The following is a 14,688-nucleotide window of genomic DNA, read 5'->3' as shown; positions in this document are numbered from 1 at the left end:
GCATACTGAGTACACCCCATATTAATTGCAGAGAAGTATTTGCTCTTTTGATGTCACTGTTTGCATTCTGTAACTGGGAGTAAACAGTGCTTAGCTTAAAGACAAATAGAGCTTGCTAGGCCATACTACACTGTCTGCCACTACAAACTAGTTTGATGCTTACATGCTGTCGTTGTTCGTTTGTTATCACAACTGTCAAATAAAATAATGCTGGCTTAAGTTAAGGTAGACATGGTTTCCATTGGCAGCATTTATTCAGGATATACAACATTCCTAGCTATGTGCTCCTTAATAGCCATCGGTTATCTTGACACTGATATGTGCATCACAGGTTCAAAAAAAATAAAGGTTGCTTGAATTTAACTTTAGTTGAATAATGTCACACTGCACAAGTCCCTCTAAGGTAGCCTAGGCATATTCTTACCAAACCTGTATTCTGAAGAACATGTGTTCTCTCTTTCTGCTCTCATGGCAGGAAAAATATATATTTTCTCCTCTTGCATGGGCAAAAGTGGACACACAGCTATAGAAAGATAGGATGCAAAATCTGTAACAGAAAGAGGAATAGGTATCCTCAAATGGAAAAAAAAACCCTTTAAAGTGGACCCAAACTAAAAATACCAGATTTCAGAAATAAAATCTATTTTCTAAATTATAACAATAAATAGCAGCATTTTTTCAGCTGCAAGATGACAAATATAAAATATTTTACATTTATTGGAGGAACCCCTCCCCTTCCTTTCATATTGCCGGAAAATAATCCGGCAAACTGGTGGAGTAGATGGTATCCAGCAAAGGAGGAATTGCTAATGGCTGCCACCTGTATAACCCTAGTTATGCAAAGAGGAGGGTGAAAAGCATGCACTGAAATGCTCATAGGCTTGAAGGAGTGTTTATTTATCTTTGTATGTGTCAGCGTGGTGCAACTAAATGTTTTGAATTAAAAAAATGTTTGGTTTGGGTCCGCTTTAAAATACAAAGTAGTACCTTACTAAGCAAGCATTGTTTACTAAAAAGGTTATACTATCTGTCCAATGTACTGATCTTAAGATGCAGAATGAAAAACACAAAGCAATATAGATAGCTAAAAGTACTGTATATACAGTAGTCTAAACAGGCCCTCCAGCTCTAGTGAACAGCTAGGAAGAAGTAGGATGCCTTAGGGATGTCTATCCCCAGTCCTCGAAGGTTGAGATCCTCACACATTTTGGGCACAGCTCAAATTAATTGATTGGACTGAATCAGGAAAGGTGTGGTTCATCCAGTAGAGCACATGTCTACATTTCTCAGTCCTTCCTAAACACTGGCCTGGATATGGCCCTCAAAAGAATGGAGCTCAACACCTGTGTGTTAGAAGGTGCAATACCACTTCTCCCCTTAGCCATAACTGCTGCTAACCCCTGTACCTCTTAATTTTCATTTCCATCTGCCACATACATCACCTACGCAGAGGCCCTGGAATAAGTAAAGTGGTTGACACCACAAGATATGGTTGTGTACTAAGTAAATATTCATTGACCCTGTTTCTGGTAGTGCATGTAGTTTTTCCACCAGATGATGGAATATATCATGCCCCAGTGGAAAATCCCCAGCTACTACTGTCTCAGTAAAAAGCTGTGACTGCATTTCACTCAAAGATGGAAAATGACATCCCTCGGTCCCTGGATTATGCCGTTTGCAGCTCAGTGCACAGCAAAATGACTCATGAAGCAGCCACTTCACCTAGGAATACTACATCCCTTTGTGCATTCCTCGCTGTTTACAGCCATTTAGAGGCACGTAGCTGAAACTTGCAGAACCCACCCAGGTGTTGAGCTGCAGAACCAAAAGTAATTGTTCCCTCCATACTCTTATTACATTTACTCATCACAAAAGTACTACATGTTCAATGTCCTCCTACCTACGGGGATCCATCTGAAAATGGCGCCTGCGAATAATGGCGCATGGTGTTGCCGCTAATCCGTTTGCCGCTTATCGCCATTTAACGTTAAAGCCTTATTGTTATTTAGCGTTAAAGCCTTATTGTTTTTTAGCGTTAAAGCCTTATGTTATTTAGCGTTAACACACAAAACCCTCTCTGTACCTATCCCTAACCCCCCCTGGTGGTGCCTAACCCTAAGACCCCCTGGTGGTGCCTAACCATAAGACCCCCTGGGGGTGCCTAACCCTAACCACCCCCCTGGTGGTGCCTAACCCTAAGACCCCCCGGTTGGTGCCTAACCCTAAGACCCCCCTGGTGGTGCCTAACCCTAAGACCCCCCTGGTGGTGCCTAACCCTAAGACCCCCCTGGTGGTGCCTAACCCTAAGACCCCCCCGGTTGGTGCCTAACCCTAAGACCCCCCTGGTGGTGCCTAACCCTAAGACCCCCCTGGTGGTGCCAAACCCTAACCACCCCCCTGGTGGTGCCTAACCCTAAGACCCCCCTGGTGGTGCCTAACCCTATCCACCCCCTTGGTGGTGCCTAACCCTAAGACCCCCCTGGTGGTGCCTAACCCTAACCACCCCCCTGGTGGTGCCTAACCCTATCCACCCCCTTGGTGGTGCCTAACCCTAAGACCCCCCTGGTGGTGCCTAACCCTAAGACCCCCCTGGTGGTGCCTAACCCTAACCACCCCCCTGGTGGTGCCTAACCCTAAGACCTACCTGATGGTGCCTAACCCTAAGACTCCCCCTGGTGGTGCCTAACCCTAACCTTGACAGTTTTACATTAAATCCATCCACCGTTTTGCAGTTAAATAACGTCTGCAGTTTGGCTTATGTAGGGCACTATTCATAAATAACGTTACTGTGGGCAATAACATCTACTGTTTGGCAAATGAACGGCACTATTAGTAAATAATGTTAGTGTGTGCCACTATTGATAAACAACGTTACTGTGTGCCACTATTGATAAATAACGTTAGTGTGTGTCGTTTTTCTTCTTTTTTCCCTGTGCGCCATTATTATGCAGTACTAACGATAAATATCGATAAGCGTATTTTTTTAATGCGGCGCCATTCTTATGCATAGGAGCTGTGCGCCATTATTCACTGATCCGACCTACGGTGCTGTCTTGACAGAATGAACTGATGACAGAATGAACTGTTTAGGATTTCCCCCCACTACTGTTCCCCCACTGTTTACTATCAATGCAGTCCGAAAATGTAAGGGGTCCAACATTCATTTTTGCCCAAAGCCCCATAGTAACTAAAACCATCCCTGATGCTGGGTGGTGATCGGCTACAGAGTTTTGGTTCACAGCTAGTTTTCCAAAAATTAAAAATAATTACAAAAATGAAATGTAAATTGAAGTGTATTAAAGCCAATGTGCAAGGAGGTGAAATTTAATTTTAGCAGTCCCAAATGTGATCTCCATGAGCTCTCATTCTCTACACTTCCCACTGGTACTAAAAGTTCCAAAATAATTAAGCAAGTTCAGTAAAGAGATACAAAAAAAAAAAACACTTTGGGAAAAAAGATTTAAAAATCTAGTGCCTTCATTGTGCGGCTGATAATGGGACTGTTTTGAGGATGACAGCAATGTTAAAGTGTACCAGAGACCAATCACTATAAAAGATTAATACATACCTGGGGCTTCCTCCAGCCCCCTCCATACCAATCGCTCCCACACTGACTTCCTAAGCCTTCTCGTTCTCCTAGTAGCAGCCCCGTAAACTTGCCAATTCGGGGCCAGATGGCGCATGCGCAGTACGGCTATGCAAACTGCGGCTGGGAGCGTTCTGTGCCTGCACAGTAGTACTGCGCAGACGCAGAGCACTCCCGGCCACGGAGGCACGGCGGGGTATGCGGCCGGGTCGCACATGTACAATGTGCCCCGACTGGCCAATCTTACGGGGCCTCTACTGGGAGAACGAGAAGGCATAGGAAGACGGCGTGGAAGCGGAGGGCTGGGTGAAGCCCCAGGTATGTATAAATCTTTTATATCTATTGGTCTCTGGTGCACTTTAACACTGCTACAAATAGTTGCTATTTTAGGAAGTTCACAAAATCCAGAAAATAAAGATTGTGCACCCCTAGGTGCCCCTAGAGCTTGACTCATTCAGCAAGACTATGTAAAGTATGCAAAATGAGTGATCCCTCTCTGACTTATATCTGATATACAGATAGAATATAGATTCCTGGCAGATTCAATTAGAGTGATCAAATATGCTGGAAATTGAATGGAAAAACTGATGTGTGCAGGGGCGTAACTAGAAATCACTGGGCCCCCCTGCGAATATTTGGATGGGGCCCCCCCCCATAGGTGCCAAATAATCGTAATGGGGCAGCGTTTCACTGTAAATTAATTGTAAAGTGGGCAGCATTTTACCAGACAATCGTAATGTGGGCCAGAAAATCGTAATGTGGGCAGAGTTCACCAGAAAATCGTAATGTGGGCCTTTAGAAAATCATAATGTGGGCAGAGTTCACCAGAAAATCGTAATGTGGGCACCAGTCACCAGAAAATAGTAACGTTGGCAGCAGTCACCAGAAAATTGTAACGTGGGCAGCATTCACCAGACAATCGTAATGTGGGCAGCGTTCACCAGAATATCGTAATGTGGGACAGAAAATCGTAATGTGGGCAGAGTTCACCAGAAAATTGTAACATGGACAGCATTCACCAGACAATCGTAACTTGGGCAGTGTTCACCAGAAAATCGTAATGTGGGCCAGAAAATCGTAATGTGGGCAGCGTTCACCAGAAAATCGTAACGTGGACAGCATTCACCAGACAATCGTAACGTGGGCAGTGTTCACCAGAAAATCGTAATGTGGGCCAGAAAATCGTAATGTGGGCAGAGTTCACCAGAAAATCGCAATGTGGGCAGCAGTCACCAGAAAATCGCCATGTGGGCAGCAGTCACCAGAAAATTGCAATGTGGGCATCAGTCACCAGAAAATCCTAATGTGGGCAGCAGTCACCAGAATATCGTAATGTGGGCAGCAGTCACCAGAAAATCCTAATGTGGGCAGCAGTCAGTCACCAGAATGTCGTAATGTGGGCAGCAGACACCAGCAAATCCTAATGTGGGCAGCAGTCACCAGAAAATCCTTATGTGGGCAGCAGTCACCAGAAAAATCGCAATGTGGGCAGCAGTCACCAGAAAATCGCAATGTGGGCAGCAGTCACCAGAAAATCCTAATGTGGGCAGCATACACCAGAAAATCGTAATGTGGGCAGCAGACACCAGAAAATCGCAATGTGGGCAGCAGACACCTGAAAATCGTAATGTGGGCAGCAGACACCTGAAAATCGTAATGTGGGCAGCAGACACCTGAAAATCGTAATGAGGGCAGCAGACACCTGAAAATCGCAATGTGGGCAGCAGTGACCAGAAAATCGCAATGTGGGCAGCAGTGACCAGAAAATCGTAATGTGGGCAGCAGACACCTGAAAATCACAATGTGGGCAGCAGACACCTGAAAATCGTAATGTGGGCAGCAGACACCAGAAAATCGCAATGTGGGCAGCAGACACCAGAAAATCGCAATGTGGGCAGCAGACACCAGGAAATCCTAATGTGGGCAGCAGACACCTGAAAATCGTAATGTGGGCAGCAGACACCTGAAAATCGTAATGTGGGCAGCAGACACCTGAAAATCGTAATGTGGGCAGCAGACACCAGAAAATCATAATGTGGGCAGCAGACACCAGAAAATCGCAATGTGGGCAGCAGTGACCAGAAAATCGCAATGTGGGCAGCAGTGACCAGAAAATCGCAATGTGGGCAGCAGTGACCAGAAAATCGTAATGTGGGCAGCAGACACCAGAAAATCGCAATGTGGGCAGCAGACACCAGAAAATCGCAATGTGGGCAGCAGTGACCAGAAAATCGTAATGTGGGCAGCAGACACCAGAAAATCGCAATGTGGGCAGCAGACACCAGAAAATCGCAATGTGGGCAGCAGTGACCAGAAAATCGTAATGTGGGCAGCAGACACCAGAAAATCATAATGTGGGCAGCAGACACCTGAAAATCACAATGTGGGCAGCAGACACCTGAAAATCGCAATGTGGGCAGCAGTGACCAGAAAATCATAATGTGGGCAGCAGACACCTGAAAATCACAATGTGGGCAGCAGTGACCAGAAAATCACAATGTGGGCAGCAGACACCAGAAAATCATAATGTGGGCAGCAGACACCTGAAAATCACAATGTGGGCAGCAGTGACCAGAAAATCATAATGTGGGCAGCAGACACCTAAAAATCACAATGTGGGCAGCAGTGACCAGAAAATCACAATGTGGGCAGCAGACACTAGAAAAAAAAATGCACCTGTGAAAAAAAACCAATTCACTTCACTTACCTGACAGAAGTCTTCTCCTCTCCCGGCATCTGGCTCGCAGCTCCATGAGTCCTCCTGCAGCACATCTCCCGCGCTGACAGGCAGAGTGCAGGGCTACGGCAAGATGGCTGCCGAAGCCCTGTACTAGAGACACAAATAGTCTCCAGTGTAGGGCTTCTTCGGCGGCCATCTTGCCGTAGCCCTGCTCTGCCTGCCGGAGACTATGCAGGCTGCTGGTGGAGCGGGGCTGCGGGGAATGAACTGGCGCAGCGTCTATTAGACGCTGCGGCCAGTTGAGCACCTTGCTGGGGGGTCCAGAGCAGCGCTCCCCCCACGCACAGTGAGCGGGCCCCAGAGCAGCCCCGGGCGGCCGGCCCCCCCTGCGGCTGAGAGAGTCGCATCCCCGGTAGGTACGCCGGTGGTGACAGCCTTTCCTCCTCCGGGCCCCTGACTTGCTAGGGGCCCCCCTGCAACTGCAGGGGCTGCAGGGTCTATTCCTACGCCCCTGGATGTGTGTATGGGCAGCTTGAAAAAAGGTACTGTATGTTATCAGCCCATTGCAATGCACACTTGTAGTGAGTACTGTATGCAGAGTGTAAAGCACATGTTTAGGGCTCAGCCACGCTATAAACGCTTTTCTGGGCACTTGTGATTGATTAGCACTTTCTAAACGCTTTTTAAAAATCGCTCCCATTCACTTTCATTAAAATCGCAGTAAAAATTACGCATTTTTTTCTGTGATTTTAATGAATGTGAATGGGAGCGATTTTTAAAAAGCGTTTAGAAAGTGCTAATCAATCACAAGTGCTCAGAAAAGCGCTTATACTGTGGCTGAGCCCTAGCTCAGTATACAGAATAGTATGCAGAAAGTAATGCACACTTTTACTGAGTATGCAGAGTGTAAAGCACTTTGTTACTGAGTATGCAGAAAGTAATGCACACTTTTACTGGATATGCAGAGTGTAAAGCCCTTTGTTACTGAGTATTAGAGTTGGGCCGAACGGTTCGCCTGCGAACGGTTCCATGCGAACTTCAGTGGTTCGCGTTCGCGTCCCGCAGGCGAACCTTTGCGGAAGTTCGGTTCGCCCCATAATGCACATGGAGGGTCAACTTTGACCCTCTACATCACAGTCAGCAGGCCCAGTGTAGCCAATTAGGCTACACTAGCCCCTGGAGCCCCACCCCCCCTTATATAAGGCAGGCAGCGGCGGCCATTACGGTCACTCGTGTGCTGCCTGCGTTAGTGAGAGTAGGGCGAGCTGCTGCAGACTGTCTCTCAGGGAAAGATTAGTTAGGCTTAACTTGTTCCTGTCTGGCTGCATACCTGTGCTGTGAACCCACCACTGCATACCTGTGCTGTGAACCCACCACTGCATACCTGTGCTGTGAACCCACCACTGCATACCTGTGCTGTGAACCCACCACTGCATACCTGTGCTGTGAACCCACCACTGCATACCTGTTCAGTGAACCTGCCACTGCATACCTGTTCTGTTCAGTGGACCTGCCACTGTATACCTGTTCATTGAACCCACCACTGCATACCTGTGCTGTGAACCCACCACTGCATACCTGTTCTGTGAACCCACCACTGCATACCTGTTCAGTGAACCCGCCACTGCATACCTGTTCTGTTCAGTGGACCCGCCACTGTATACCTGTTCAGTGAACCCGCCACTGCATACCTGTTCTGTTCAGTGGACCCGCCACTGTATACCTGTTCAGTGAACCCACCACTGCATACCTGTGCTGTGAACCCACCACTGCATACCTGTTCTGTGAACCCACCACTGCATACCTGTTCAGTGAACCCGCCACTGCATACCTGTTCTGTTCAGTGGACCCGCCACTGTATACCTGTTCAGTGAACCCGCCACTGCATACCTGTTGTGTTCAGTGAACCTGCCACTGCATACCTGTTCTGTGAACCCGCCACTGTATACCTGTTCTGTTTAGTGAACCCACCACTGTATACCTGTTCTGTTTAGTGAACCCGCCACTGTATACCTGTTCTGTTTAGTGAACCCGCCACTGCATACCTGTTCTGTTCAGTGGACCCGCCACTGTATACCTGTTCAGTTAACCCGCCACTGCATACCTGTTGTGTTCAGTGAACCTGCCACTGCATACCTGTTCTGTGAACCCGCCACTGTATACCTGTTCTGTTTAGTGAACCCGCCACTGTATACCTGTTCTGTTTAGTGAACCCGCCACTGCATACCTGTTCTGTTCAGTGGACCCGCCACTGTATACCTGTTCAGTGAACCCGCCACTGCATACCTGTTGTGTTCAGTGAACCTGCCACTGCATACCTGTTCTGTGAACCCGCCACTGTATACCTGTTCTGTTTAGTGAACCCGCCACTGTATACCTGTTCTGTTTAGTGAACCCACCACTGCAAAGACAGGACGCTCCAGCGATCTCATGGTGATGTCGGACATGCGGACGTTCTTTAGTCCAACGCCTCGCCGTAGCCCTTCCGGATCCACCCTCCACCAACGCCTGGAACGGCAGGTAGCCGACTACCTGGCCTTAAGTGTGGATGTAGACACTGCTGTGAACAGCGATGAGGAACCCTTGAACTACTGGGTGCGCAGGCTTGACCTGTGGCCAGAACTGTCCCAATTTGCCATCCAACTTCTCTCCTGCCCTGCCGCAAGCGTTCTGTCAGAAAGGACCTTCAGCGCAGCTGGAGGCATTGTCACAGAGAAGAGAAGTCGCCTAAGTCACAAAAGTGTTAAGTACCTCACCTTTATCAAAATGAATGAGGCATGGATCCCGGAGGGCTGCTGCCCGCCCCAAGACTAAGTCAGTCCCCGCACACACAGCATCTCTGCCTGCACGCCGTGTGACTGGCTGCCTGGCCTGCCCCAAGAAGACTAAGTCGCTCCCAGTCCCTCCACACAGCATGTCTGCCTGCAGGCCGCTTGACTACCTTCTCCGCCACCACCAACAGGGTCCGGGACTCCAGGCGGATTGCTGAATTTTTTAGGCTGCTGCTAGCAGCGGCCGCTGTAATAATTTTTCTGGTGCGTGTACATGACTGCCTAATTTTTCTGGCTGCACTGCGGGCAGCTGCAACAACAAAAGAAAAGGCATGTACATGCGCCCATTCCCCTTCGTGATCATTACCTTGCCATGGTGAAGGGGCTTGCGTATCACAATGAAGCAATGACCGGCGCCTAGATGAGTGTCTCGGGGGGCACACACACGATAATAAGGTCGTTGCCTCATTGTGGTCAGACCAAATTTGATCAGCTGGACAGTCACTGTTCTGTCATTCAGCTACATCAGCCAGGCGACCATATGGGCTGTAAAGCCACCAAAACCTGCACTCTCGCCATGGTGCGCACCAGTCCAGCACGGCCGTCACTACACAAACAGCTGTTTGCGCTGCGTTACACGGTGAGTTTGGTGTGTCAGTGTGAAGCAGTACCTTAATTACACTACCTGATTGATGTATACACATGCAAGATGTTTGAAAGCACTTTAGGCCTGTCATTTAGCATTCAATGTGATTTCTGCCCTTAAAACGCTGCTTTGCGTCAAATCCAGATTTTTCCCGGGGACTTTTGGCATGTATCCCACTCCGCCATGCCCCCCTCCAGGTGTTAGACCCCTTGAAACATCTTTTCCATCACTTTTGTGGCCAGCATAATTATTTTTTTTTTTTTCAAAGTTCGCATCCCCATTGAAGTCTATTGCGGTTCGCGAACTTTAACGCGAACCGAACTTTACGCGGAAGTTCGCGAACCAGGTTCGCGAACCTAAAATCGGAGGTTCGGCCCAACTCTACTGAGTATGCAGTGTAAAGCACACTTGTATGAGTATGCATAGTATGCAGAGTGTAGAGCAAACTGTTATTAAGTATGCAGAGAGTAATGCTGGATACACACCATGCATTTCCGCGTCGAATGCGTCCGTCGATACGCGTCGATTCGATTATTTCCAAATGCATTTCGATGATTTTTAGGTCGATTGCCATGTAAAGTATGGCAAATCGACCTAACGATCCATCGAAAAGTGAATCGGACATGTCGGAAATAATCGAATCGATGCGTATCGACGGACGCAACGAATGTGGAAACGCATGGTGTGTATCCAGCATAAAGCACACTGTTCTTGAGTATGCAGAGTGTAAAGCACACTGTCACTAAGTATATAGAGTGTAAAGCACACTGTCACTGAGTATGCAGAGTGTAAAGTACACTGTCACTGAGTATGCAGAGTGTAAAGTACACTGTTACTGAGTATGCAGAGTGTAAAGCACACTGTCACTGAGTATACAGAGTGTAAAGCACACTGTCACTGAGTATACAGAGTGTAAAGAACACTGTCACTGAGTATGCAGAGTGTAAAGCACACTGTCACTGAGTACGCATAGTGTAAAGCACACTGTCACTGAGTATGCATAGTATGCAGAGTATAAAGCAAACTGTCAGGGCAGGTGCACACCAGAGCGGTTCTGGAGCGTTTTTTAAAACGCTTGCAGGGGGGAAACCGCTTGGCTAATGAAAATGAATGGGATGGTGCACACCAGAGCGGTTTGTTTTTTCCACAAATGCAAACTCGGGGGCTGCAGCATTTTTTAGATTTCTGAGGCGTTTCTGTCTCAATGTTAAAGTATAGGATAGTGGAAAACAGCTCTGAAAAACGGTAGATCAGAGCTGTTTTCAAGGCGTTTTTGTTACATAAGCTGTTCAGTAACAATATTTGTAATCTGCTACACAAAAACGCTCCAAAAACGCTTGGCATGTTTAGAAAACCTCTCTAAACATGCCTAGAATCGCTCTGAAATCTGCTTCAAAAACCTTTAAAAGGCATTTTAAAGATCTGCTTGAGGTTTTTGGTGTGCACTGGGGTGACTGGGCCTTATTAAAGTGACTTTGACCAGGAAATAAAATCAAAATCTGAACTTACCTGGGGCTTTCTCCAGCCCACTGTAGGTCGGTAGGTCCCAGGCCCTGCTCCAAAATCGCTCCCGGCGACACCGAGACCGAGTGTCGGGCTCCTTCGTCCTGAAAGATGACGTCAGTCATCACCACGCCGGCCGCCTCGCATCATCACGGCGGCCGGCGTGACAGTACTGCACATGCTCGGTTTAATTGTGCATGCGCAGTACTGTCACGCCGGCCGCCGTGATGACGCGAGGCAGCCGGCCTGGTGACGACTGACGTCATCTTTCAGGACGAAGGAGCCCGGCACTCGGTCTCGCCGGGAGCCATTTCAGAGCAGGGCCTGGGAGAAGAGCCAGAAGGACGCCGAGGGACCTCCCGACCTACAGTGAAGAGATAAAAACAGGGAACACCAAGAGCCCCAATAGTGTAATTCGTACTGGACAAGGTGGCAATAAGTTTGTATTGCTAAATACTCACAAGTCAGGGTCACCAGCAGGCAACCACTGTAAAGGCAGGTGGGGAGATTGTCCTGACCCCACTCAGGATTAAGAAGTCGCTCTCTGTAGACAAGAAGAAAGGGTAGCAACCCTCCACCAAGGGTGGACTCAAAATTGTATACAATGAACAGAGGCGCCAAAAGTATAAGATTAGATTAAATGAGCTTAAAAACCAACTTAATTGGCAAAATTGAAGGAGGAAGTGGTGGTCTTACCTCCCTCAAGCAGACACGACAACGACTGCGATTCAGACAGTCAAACACATTTATTAGGAACTCCAAAAAGTGGGCTGGAGAAAGCCCCAGGTAAGTACAGATTTTGATTTTATTCACTGCTTGGAGTCCCTTTAAGTATGCAGAGACAGAGTGTAAAGCCCACTGTTCCTGAGTATGCAGAGTGTAAAGCACACTGTTACTGAATATGCAGAGTGTAAGGCACACTGTCACTGATTATGCAGAGTGTAAGGCACACTGTCACTGATTATGCAGAGTGTAAAGCACAGTGTTACTGAGTATGATGAGTTTAAAGCACAGCATTACTGAATATGCAGAGTAGTATGCAGAATGTAAAGCACACTTTTAGGGCTCAGCCACACTATAAGTGCTTTTTAAAAATCGCTCCCATTCATTGTTACTAAAATCGTGGTAAAAATTGTGTAAAAATTGTCACGATTGAGCGATCCTGGCAACTTTTGTGTGATTTTTCCGAAAGTGAATGGGAGCAATTTTTAAAAAGCTCTCACAAAGCGCTAATCAATCACAAGTGAAGGAAGTGCAGGACTGGCGTTATGTGGCAGTGACGGGGTTGGTTGGTTAGCAGTCTGGCAGCAGTATTTTTCTCCATAGCAGTGCATTATGAGAAGCTTTAGTTTTTCAGAATATAATGTAAAAGGCCATAGGGAAACACGGACACTGGACTGTACATCAGTTGTCCTTTCAGTTACAACTGACAGCAAAAGGACACTAACTAGGGTAAAAATTAGGCCCAACAAGTGCAGGTGTGGTTGTGTCATAAAAATGTCAGGGTTAATAGAAGCAGTATCAATTAGCAGCTTGTTGGTATCAATACAAAATACATTGCAGAGTAAAAATTTGAATTTTTTCCTCAATTGATGAATGGAGAGCTTTACGTGGCTTAATTGAAAGCCTATTAAGTGAGATTGAAGTCGATTCACTACGACACCAAACTTGTAAATTTTGCTCGCTCACCCTTAGTTTCTGGATCTGTCTGGAACACAATCTTGTAAACCTCTAATAACCCTATTCTTCACCTATACAATGCAACCTATAATAACTGTAGTTGGATAAATACATTTTAACAAATAATGGAGTCTTTGGTGTACAAATCCCTGCACTTTATCACAAGGGTCAAGAAGAGGACAAGGCTTCCCAACAGCTGTAAACATAGAAGTATGTTAAACCTAGTATTAAGGAGTAGTATTTAAAAAAAAAAGACAAAAACGGCTATAAAACTTAAACTGTACATAGCTGAGTTAATAATAGTCTCTTTAATAGGTATTATGAAAATCGGATTGAGCAGGGGATGGTGCTCTGACATAAGCACACTATAAGAACAAACCAAATTAAGAAGTTTATTGGTTCCAAAAATACTATACATGGATGTAGTGGATTTGACTGCTAACTCCAGCAACATTCAGGGCAGTTAGGAAGAAAACATTGCTAAGTGTATAGATGTTGGTTGTCCAGTCAGGCGTACATGCAAAAAGGCACTCTGCAAGCACAGAACGCTCCTGACCACAGGAGCGTGATCAAGAGAGGTGCACGGACGCATTCACGCATGCGCAGTAGCCCGCAACCTCAGCTGTGCTTGGGGATCTTTTGGAGGGGACAGTGGCACCTTGGAGGGCAGCGGAACTACAACGAGGGACTTGATTGATAGACTGCTAGGAGCTGGAAGAAGACACAGTTGGCGATATGCAATTGACTTCTTCTCCTATGTTTTCTCCTGGGAGATATTTTCATTCTCTGTTTAAAATAACTTTTCAGCATTCTGCTAATGAAAAAAGTACCAAAAATGAGTACTGTAGAAATGATTCTATTTTCTTGCTTGCTGGACGCTTAAAGTAAACCTGAGACGAAGGGGTGGGGGGGATTATACATACCTGGGGCATCCTTCAACCCCCTCCAGGCCTATCGCTCTCTCGCCATCCTCCTCCACCACCTGGACCTCCTGTAATTGGCCCCCGAAAAGTCTTCCATATTGTGCATGCACAGCCTAGCCGTACGCTCCCATCACGCTCCCGTTGACAGGAGCGTTCTGGGTCTGCGCAGTGCTGGTGGTGCCGATTGGCCCAGACTAGAGGACTTTTTGGGCCAGTTGCAGAATATTCAGGAGGCGAAGAAGGAGTGATAAGCCTGGAGTGGGCTGGAAGAAGGCCCAAGTAGGTATATCATCCCCCCCTCTTCCCCAGCCTCAGGTGCACTTTTAAAAGCATGTTATTAATAAAGGGAGAAAATATCACCTAGATGGAAACTTAGGAGAAAAAGTGAATTACATACGGCCCAGTATATCTAAACCCACCACCTTGGATAATGTTGAAGGGTGCGTTCTCACTATGCGCATTGCTTTACGCTGCATTACTGCATCTGAATGCACGGCCCATATAATTGTATGGGCATGTACTTATCTCTGCATTGTAACAGACCATGTTATTCAAAAGCACTTTCTACACTACGTTGCTGGATAGTGTATGCAATTATATGCATGTTACATAGCAATTTGTATGGTATAAAAATAACATCCAGGATATAATGTGTAGAGTGTTTTTTGCATTACGCCCGCATTGTAGTGCAGAAATTATACAATGCATAAAGGTGAGCTCATCCTTACATGCAGGTTTTACATCAGAAACCTCTATTACGAGAAATTCTGAAATTTCATGGTCACACTGCAACTGTTATTTCACAAAAATACTTAACTACTTTGACTGGGCTATTTTATAACTCTGCAGATACAACAAATATTACAGGGGATGGTTTATTAAAGGGAAGGTTCAAGCAA

General features: G+C 46.7%; 1 protein-coding gene across 1 annotated transcript in view; it reads left to right on the top strand.

Annotated features, from left to right (window-relative positions):
• Window positions 1-14,688, top strand: part of USP2 (ubiquitin specific peptidase 2) — a 292,102-nt gene that overhangs the window by 135,586 nt on the left and 141,828 nt on the right. The window lies entirely within an intron of this gene.

Source organism: Hyperolius riggenbachi, chromosome 6, assembly GCF_040937935.1.
Source record: "Hyperolius riggenbachi isolate aHypRig1 chromosome 6, aHypRig1.pri, whole genome shotgun sequence".
NCBI classification, from domain to species: Eukaryota; Metazoa; Chordata; class Amphibia; order Anura; family Hyperoliidae; genus Hyperolius; species Hyperolius riggenbachi.
The sequence above is the reverse complement of the archived record's forward strand: the minus strand, read 5'-3'. Positions and strand labels throughout refer to the sequence as shown.